A 9,863-nucleotide genomic window follows, 5' to 3' on the forward strand; every position below is an offset into this window, starting at 1 on the left:
CTATCCGATCCTTCACCCTGTGCTTTCCTTTTTCCCCTTTCCAAAAAGCGGTTTTCTACGCGCCAGTTTGTGCAAAACATGGTACTTCCTCCGTCCCAAGTTACCGACCACTCCTCTTGTTCAAAAAAAATTTATACAAACACGTTTAAATTTAAGTTATTCTTAAAGGACTTTTATTAATAATGCAGGCCACGACAAAAGAAGAGATACTTTGCATAAATTTTTTAATAAGACGAGTAGTCAAACTTAGGGTGAAAAAAGTCAAACGACTTAGATCACTCGTCTTATTCAAAAATTTATGTAAAATATCACTTCTTTTGTCGTGGCCTGCTTTATTAATAAAAGTTCTTTAAAAATGACTTTAATTTGATTATATTTGCACAAATTTTTTGAATAAGACGAGTGGCCAAACTTGGAGTTAAAAAAGTCAAACGTCTTATAATTTGAGATAGAAAAAGTACAAATTTGATATTTAAAATTTCTTTTTTGCAAATCGTCTAAGGTTTTTATATTAAATGAGTGTGTAACTACAGACGTGGCGTGTATGACAGCCAAACAAGCGAGAAATGGCTAGAAAACATGCCTTTAGATTTTGCGGGTCTCGCAACAATTCGTCGAATAAACCAAGAAATTCTCTATAAAGGTTTATATTTATAATTGGTACTCCCCCTATTTTAAATTAAAATTTATTTTGGCTTTTTAACTTTTTGCTACGCACCTTAGACTAGATTATGGGTAGATATATAAATAATAAAACCTATATACCTATAGAAAAGTTACAACGAATTATAGGGGGTGTTCGGCTGATGGTTTCTGTGGCTGATAAGTCGACCGATGCTGTTTTTGTTGTGAGAGAAAAATATTGTACTATGGCTAATAAGCATGGCTGATAAGTTCAAGCGAACAGGACAATAATTAACAATGCAAAGAGTAAGTTTTATAAGACTTTACTAAAAGCTAAACAAGAGTCCTGGAGCAATAGAGGGAAATCTCTAAGGTGCAAATGACATAATACGAGAAAAGTTCAATTGAGTTATTGAAAAAAAGAAAAAAAGAACGAACATACTACACAACAATCATGATTACACATAGAATGAATCCTATTGCAACAGCACCACTGTCTGATACAATTTCGCTGGTTGGTTTCAGCTAATGTTTTTCTCTCACAACAAATCAGTTCTAGTCGAGTTTATTAGCTCAGAAACCAACCAGCTAACGTGCTCATTATCTGCACTAGGCTGCTCTGTTCCTAATGGCCGTGGACGCATGATAGGATGCTCCATCTCGGCTAGCGCAACGCTTCCGCGTCAGATTATTTGTGTGGTGTACAAATATGATTAGATGTGTCATGGCAGATTGGAATGGGATGGCCAGCAGTAAAATGTCCATGTGTGTCATGGGTTTTTGAAAGTTGCAGATCCCAAAGGCAAAAGGGATCAAGCTAGCTGTACTTTTACAAAATCGCAAACCAATGTTGTGGTTCCATATGCCTGTATTTTATGATGTTTACTCTACTCTTTTGTAAAATTTTAAGTGCACCATGGAACGTTGTCTTGAATTGATGTAATTTTTTTATGACTAATGCATTGACACTAATTATCATCCAACGACAAAAACAAATAACAGCATGTGACAACTACTTAGTTGTGAGCTAGTTAAGGTACTATGAACTTAGTTGTATAAGTTCAGTCTCAGTGAGGGTTTCATTCGAGTTTCTTTTGCATTTAATATTGTGACATGTCAGCAAATTTGATGACTTGATAGGTTAATTATGAAGAGAGAGATATAAAGAATTTCATTAGGATGAGTACAGTTACCGACATAAAAACTGATATGCTGGTCTTAGTAAGTGTGTTATTAAATTCCCACTGATATTGGCCTAAATGTGGTCAATCCATGCATTTCTCAACATAATGAGCCATATTTTCCCTTGGATTTTGCGGCGGAAGCTAGATTTTTACTGGAGCAACTCTCATGCTGAAGGATTCTCTATTGGCTTTCCCAATTAACGTTTTCCCCTTCCCGATGGTTTCTTCTATGCGCTACCAGTTTTTGTTAATTTGAAATATGGAGGCTATACTTGAAGAGCTGCAGGGAGTACTAATTCTATGAATACTCTTGACACAAAATAAATCAATATTTAGAGTTGTTCTAAGTCAAACTATGTTAAATCTAACTACATTTATAGAAAAGAGTTACAAAAACATCAAATTAGTATCATTAGATAGATGATGAAATGTATTTTCATAATGTAGTTATTTTGTGTGTTAGATGATATTACTCTTTTTTTATGTTGGTCAAACTTTGGATAGTTTAACTCTATGTGATTCTAAGAATTGATTTGTTCTAGGACGGAGATAGAAAACGTTAGTGATTAACATAATGATGCTTGATGATTTTTTTTCTTACGATTAGGAAACATACGAATTGTTCTTGTGATGCTATCAAAGAATGGTATGGTTACCTGTAGGGATGTGTATGTGCCTGTTCGGTGTGATTTATAAGCTGTTTATGGTAAAAAAAAAGCTATAACTATAAGCCAAATCTTTGTACTAAAATACAGGAGTTAACTCTGACTAATTTATTTTGACCATGTATTTTCTTTGTTTGTGGAGAAAATTCTTTCTTGACCGCTCTAACAAACAGGGCCTATATGCCATGCGATTGCTTGCATGATTGATGACTATAAACACACGTGGAACCAAGAGCGTGTACATGTAGCATTTACTAACGCCCTGTTTGGTTGGGCTTTTGGCTTTGGCTTTTGGCCCCAAAAGCCAAAAGCCCAACAAAGAGGCTGTTTTTGGAGGATGCTTTTTCAGAAGCAGCTGCTTTTTCGTATTTCATTTTTGAAAGCTGGTTTGACCCTGCTTTTAGCTTTTGGCTTTCTGCTTTTCGAAATTGGTGGAATAAAAAGCTCTTGCATAGTTGTTTCAAGAGAGATAAAGATAAAAGGTATATTTTATACTTGTTTAACCAAACAGCTTTCAGCTTTTCTACAGCTCACAGCCCACAGCAGCTTTTCCACAGCTCACAACCCACGACAGCTTTTTTCCACAACCACAACTCAACCAAACAGGCCCTAAAATGATTGCACGAGCACGAGTAGAGCCGGAGCGAAGGCTGAGCTGCAATGCAACCAAAAATAGACCACCGGGGAAAGGGATGCTCCGAGCAAAGAGAAGACGTGCCTGCCTGACCGTAGGCGCACGAATCTTTCTTGCAATTCGACTGTTGCCAGCAGCTGGACTGCAATGCAATGATGCTCCTCCACCCCACCTCGGGAGAATAAGCTAGAAATAAACAGCGTGTTCGGCTGGTCATGTCATGAATTGTTTCAGCTTGTTTCAACTTATTCTCTCTCACAGAATACTATTGAATCATCCAAAATCATCCGAAATCCACTATGCAGTCTACCAGCCAAACACGCTCAAACAATTTCTCATCAAGTACGGTACATACGGCCTCCTAAAAATTTATAGTATAGGAGTATATATTATATTAATTTATATTTATATATATACATCCTCCATCTGTAATTATGGTATCAGTCTCGGTCCGAATACCTTAAGTTTTATTAAGTTTATAGTAAATAATATTAATATTTATATTTTTAAATAAATTTATTATAAAAATATATTCTATAACTAGTCTAATGATACTAATTTTGTATGAGAAATATTAATATTTTTTTATATAATTTTGGCTGTAACTCCTCAGAAAATTAGAGCTGTATTCTTCCGTGGACGGAACGACAACACGTGCACGCTGCAGAGACTGACACAGTACGGGGAGTAGGTACAGTAGATCCGTGGGTGGACGCGTAGTAGCGCGTGCGCTGGGGCTGCTGCAGCCGCCACGGACGCCGTTTCATCACGTGCTTTGGCCCCACATGTAAGACTGTCTCGAAGACTCAAACCCAAAATGGGATTGAGAGACTTAAAATTAGCCTCCAATAGAGTACCTATACGAGAGACCTATTTTAGGTTGCTTGAGAGACACAACTCAAATATGAGTATTCTCTCTCCTAGAAACCCATTTGCAGAAAGAATTCTCTTTTGGGTCTTGTTGTTGGTGAAGATGCCGAATATGTATTGAACCTTTTACATATAGCGCTACCCAAAGTACGAGTGAGTCTTGTATTTTAGGTGGTATTGTTAGAGATAGCCTAAGTGGCGCATTTGTAGATATGTTTCTTTTCCTGGTAACAGCATCCCTAGGACTCGCTCTATCCCTAAATAACTATCGTTTTCGTTTTTCGAAAAATAATTTTAACTATATATATATAATATTAATATCTATGGTACAAAATTAATATCATTAGATAGATCGCTGAATCTATTTTCATAATAAATTTATTCAGAGATATAAATGTTGCACGTATTTTCTATAAATTCAGTTAAACTTACTGCACGGAAACCAAAAGCAACAGTTATTCATAGAAGTAGGGAGTAGATATATAGATCTTTTCATGTCTGGTCGTGCTGGGGGGTGTGAGTGTAACATTGCTTGAAATAGTAACAACAATAATAACAGCAGCAGCATCAAGATCAAATAACAACAATAATAATAATAGTAAAGATTTCTAAGAGCAGTATTTCTGCTTGCTCCTGGTCTTAGGGTTGTTTAGAACAGGTACACACGATTGGTTTTGAAGTTCCAAGCAAGCAGCACATCTTTACACTCATTTGCGTTGCGGAAGAGAGAATGCAAGCACAGTCAGCAGTCTTTTACAGTAGTAGCAGCAGCAGCAGATGCCATTGTACACATACACATATAAATGTCTTGATTTCAAGCCTAATCACTGTAGCAAAAGCTTGATTTCACCATTAAATCTTCATGCAAATCAACATCTCCATTGTTTTAGCCCCCCCTTATCCCGCATCGTGCATCCGCCACTGCATATATATGCTGTATAAATCGACCAATTGTATGTATCTCCGTAATATACCTTCGTTACGTCACGTACAATACAATACAATACAAAAAGAGCTACATACGATGACTGAAACTGATCTTCCAGCACTCTTTCAGCCAAGATATCGAAGCAACACGCCGTCGTTGCCCAGCACGAGGCCTTTGCTGTCATCAAGGAATCTGTGCCATCACAAACAGAGTCACAATTACAAATGTTTCTGGCAAACAATCATCTATATATATTGATCAAACAGTGCTTGGTTGCTTACTTGACGGAGTACAGGTTGGCGGCAGCCTTGTCGCGCACCCAGTTCTTCCCTCCGTTTGTGGTCTTCAGCAACACGCCGCTGCCACCAGCAGCCCAGGCCGCCTCCTGCAGTGCAGTGCAGCGCATAGGAATTCAATTTGGGAAGAGAGCCATTCAGTCTCATGGATCGTGCATTGCAGCTATTTGCTAGTAACAAAAAGCTAGCTCAGGCAAAGAGATTGAGAGCTGCATTGCAATTTCATTTTTCTTCTCTATATCAAGTAATGAATTACCTGTGAGCGATAGCCCACGTCAAGGATCCCGAACCCCCGGCTCTGCACCTGCACCTCCTAAAGTCTTCAGTTATCTACACATAGAAACCAATTATTGTTACATGATCGGCAGGACGATCTCCAAATAAAGGAAAACATCAGGTAAGTTCTCGCTGTTGTTTCTATTCTAGCCAAGGCAACACATGACGAAAGTTAAAGGGAGCTTTGCTTCCTCATTTTGCAACAAAAGCGATGATAAGATAAAAAGAAAAGGTGCCAACTCCTGCTTGTCCAAGTCTTCAAGCACTTCACATTATTCTTACCCTGGTTCCTTTGCTGAGGAAGAGCCCACCACCGCGCACCAGCAGCCAAAGTCCACCGTCTGCTCTCCACCCCATGTTCTGAATCCTCCGTGCCACCGCCCTGTTGTGGGGTTGCCAAAATGGCTGCACATAGATATACCAAGATGTGTACCTGTAAACTCCAGGAGACAGAACAAAGTAATGTATATCAGGTAGTTCTACCAGACCTGCCCAGGCTCCCAAGTCAAATAGAAGTTCCCTCGGCTGGATACAGCTACATAGCGTCCATCGGGTGATCGGTTCACCGTGTTGTGTCCTGCTCGTTTGCCTGATAAGTCGTGACTAAAAGTATGGTTGGCTGATTTATCGTGAGAGAAAAATACTATTCGTTGGCTGAAAAAGTACGGCTTGAAAGACTATCTCCAACAACCGTTACCTAAAATACAAGACCCATTTCACGTTTGGGTAGCGCTACAGGTAAATAGTTCAATACGTATTTTTAGTCTTCTCCAACAACGAGACCCAAAAGAGAACCCTTTCTGCAAATGGGTCTCCAGGAGAGAGGATACTCAGATTTAGGTTATAGCTCTCCTGATACCCCAAATGGATCTTTCATATAGGTACTTTGTTGAAGGCTATAGATATTCTATTGGAGATCCATTTTGGATTTGGGTCTCCTGATGGATCTTGTGTTGGAGACGGCCTAAGCCAAGCGAACCGGGCGTTGAAAGTCCCAGTGTAGTAACTTGCACCGCTAATGCCACTTGAAACTGTTCTGCATCACAAACAGAAACAAGGTAAAAAACGGAGCAAAATGTCATGGTTTAATCACCAAGTTACAGCTATGTTTTCGCCTTAGCCACAGATCATCAGAACAAATGGAAAAATAAAATAAAATCAAGAGGCTACACAATATTTTCTCTGACTGGCATGGTGCCTTTTATACCATTTTAACTGCTCCCTTGAATGGCCAAAAACAGGACTTTCAGTTATTTTATTTCATGCACTTCGATGAATAATTTTAACACGAAAAAAAATTAATGTGCCTCATCAAACTAGATAACATTTGTAAGAGGGTTGCACTTCAGTGTCTATGCATTAACTGAGTGAGTTTGTTTTACTTGTTTCTACCTGTTCAGAGTAGCTGAAACGGTCTCTTGCACAGCAGCCTTCCAGTTGTAGCCACGGTTAGAAGTAACATAGATTGCGCCCTCATCGGTAACCATTTCTGCGCTCTGCTCCCGGTAGCTTTTATGTAAACCTGCCATCGTCTCACAAGAATTAGCGATAGGATGACCTCATTTATGTCACCAGTTCAAATGCAAACAAGGCCCTGATCGCTTCTCTTATAATCCGTACTTTTCAACTTGTTTTTTCAGTCGGAACAATGTTTTCCTTGTTTTTTCAGCGAAGCGAACGAGGCAAAAGAGAGGGAGCGTCTTGTATGTGGTAGCCGAAAATGAAAATACCATGTTCCCAGGAAGTTGGGCACTCAAGGGTATTCTTTCCCAGCTCTCGCCAGCATCAGAAGTGTGCAGCAGAATTGCAGGCTTGCCGATAATCCATCCCTCTTTGCCATTGGCGGATCCAGGGGGGGGGGGGGGGGGGGGGGGGCTGGGGGGCTGCAGCCCCCCCCAGGAGCCTTAATTCCTTGTTAAATTACTGTAGCATCAAGCATAAATTATCATTAAATCTTCATTATCAATCAACATGTCCATTACTTAGCCCCCTCCTTGATCTCATCCTGGATCCGCCACTGCTCTTTGCCCTTGAAGCTTACTGAGTTGAACCTGTAGTTGAAATCTTCGTCTTCTGCGGAAGGGATGGAGCGAGGGAGCCAGGTGTTCCCGCCGTCTTTTGTCTCCATAATTGTCTGTCTTGTCCCAAGGAGAAAACCTGAATGACCTCCGTGTCAGTCAGCCAGCCTTACATTTCATAATAATTCATATATGTGTACAGAATGTGTATGGCTTGCCTTGCTTCAACCTTTACTAGAGATTAAATAGAGAACAACACTAGGATGCCAAGTTAGAAGATGACATCTCCTGAAACTTGAAAGCGTGCCCTGTCAACGTTTACTTGCAGACACTACACTAGCGGCTAGCGCTGTCGTTGAAAAGGTGAACGCCTGAAGGAGTTCATAACCGGAGCAGTGGGTGATGAAGAAAAAAAAAATAAAGATTGAATTTTTCTCAGGCTCCAAATTAGCACCAACACGAAGCGGCCTTGGTGTTTGGTGTGCAGAGGTTGAAGACATGGCAGAAGCAGCAATGCATGCCATAGATTCGACTGGGTGCGTAAGTGACTTAGTAACAGGAAGCGGCTGTGTATGTGCATTGTGATTTGATGTGCGTGCGCTAGCCGTTGGAGAGAGAATGAAGAGTGCCGTCATACCATGGGATGGGTCGTCGGGGACGAAGGCGATGTCGAGGAGGACGACGCCGGGGTCGATGGGCAGGAAGACGCGCTCCCACTCGGAGAGCGCCGGCGCGTCGTCCGCGCGCGCCGCGGGGGTCCTGCGGGGCAAGACGAGAGGCGAGACGGCGGCCGCGGCGGCAGTGTAGGCAATGAAGCGGCGGCGGTCGACGGAGGCGGCAGGGGGCGGGGTGGACTCGGAGTGGGCGGCCCGAGGCACGAAGTGGCGGCGGCGGCGGGAGGCCAGGAGGAGGAGGTACAGCGAGGCGGTGGCTGTGGAGCTGGTGGCCATGGGAGGGGAGACGTGGCAGCTGCGACGGCGAGTCGGGCACGCTGGCTGGCTGGCGTGGTCTGGCACCTCCGCTGCTTTTGTGGTGGCGTGGTCGGGCGGGCCGCTGCTTTATCCCTGAAATTTTTGCATTTTGATCTTTTTTAATATATTTTAAAAGTTACCCCCGGGAGAAATATTTTCTGAAAATACCCTAGACTCTCGGCGTGTTAGAACACCACGTCGTTGTAAGTGGCTTAGTGCGGTGTCAGATGACGCCGTGGAGCCGCCACGTCACCAGTGAATGCAGTCGTAGAATTTACTGCGGTAGTTGGGCCCACAGAGCTCGGCGTGGGCTTAGTTAACGCCGAGGTCGTGGCACGACCCAGCGTCGAGTCTTGGGCAGTTAAGCCGCGCGACCCACTTCTTCCTCCTCTCCCTTCTCCATTCTTTCCGCCCGTCGCATGTTCGCTCTCCCTCCTCTCCGCTCCCACGAACCCTAACTCTATAGTGGCACGCTAGGGTAGCCGGATCTGGCGTGAGGACGAATCCCCGAGGTAATGCCCCTTGCCCTCCCCTCATTTGTCCGGTTAGAATTACTTGCATTGGTTGTATACATGTAGAATGTTGGGTATTGTGGTATTGTATGGTTGCTCAAGTATATGTGAAATTTATGGTTTAGTTTGAGTTGTGGTATGATATTTTTGATTGATCTAGTTTCAGTGCTAGTTCGTCATTTGGCACTAGGGTTTCCTTGATAGCAGTGGGTGAGGAGGTTATAAGAAAAAAGCATATCTGCTCTTGTTTTAAAATATGTGACCATGACAGGTAGAAATATGGGTTATGTGTAGAAAATATTGAAGCCTAGCATATAGGATGATCCCTGCAAATTATGTAACATCTCTATATGTTTGGACGTTACAACCTTATGCTGAACCGATTGTCTCAAATGACACCAATGAATCTTAGAGCACCGAGTTGATCGGACTGTTCGCCGCTCGTGCTTTATCGCCAGCTACACTGGTTACTCCTCAGCGCTCAGATTCTTCGTGCTCGATGACTAAGTGGGCACACTTTACCGCACGGACGTCGTCAGCTACGTCGGTGCTCGGACCTCGCCGCCTACGCCGGGGACTCCTCACTCCACGGTGCTCGGACATCGCCGGCTTCGCCGGGGACTCCTCGCTCCTCGGTGCTCGGTCATCGCCGCCTACGCCGGGGACTCCTCGCTCCTCACTCCTCGGTGCTCGGTCATCGCCGCCTACGCCGGGGACTTCTCGCTCCTCGGTGCTCGGTCATCACCAGCGACGCCGGGGACTCCTCGCTCCTCGGTGCTCGGACATCGCCGCCTACGTGGAGGACTCCTCACTCCTCGGTGCTCGGTCATCGCCAGCAACGCGGGGGCTCCTCGCTCCTCGGTGCTCGATCATCGCCGCCTACGC

General features: G+C 43.0%; 1 pseudogene; it reads right to left on the bottom strand.

Moving 5' to 3' along the window:
• Nucleotides 1-5,030: 5,030 nt before the first annotated feature.
• Nucleotides 5,031-8,456, bottom strand: LOC136529956 (photosystem II stability/assembly factor HCF136, chloroplastic-like; annotated as a pseudogene).
• Nucleotides 8,457-9,863: the final 1,407 nt, after the last annotated feature.

Source organism: Miscanthus floridulus, chromosome 19 (assembly GCF_019320115.1).
Source record: "Miscanthus floridulus cultivar M001 chromosome 19, ASM1932011v1, whole genome shotgun sequence".
Lineage (NCBI taxonomy): Eukaryota > Viridiplantae > Streptophyta > Magnoliopsida > Poales > Poaceae > Miscanthus > Miscanthus floridulus.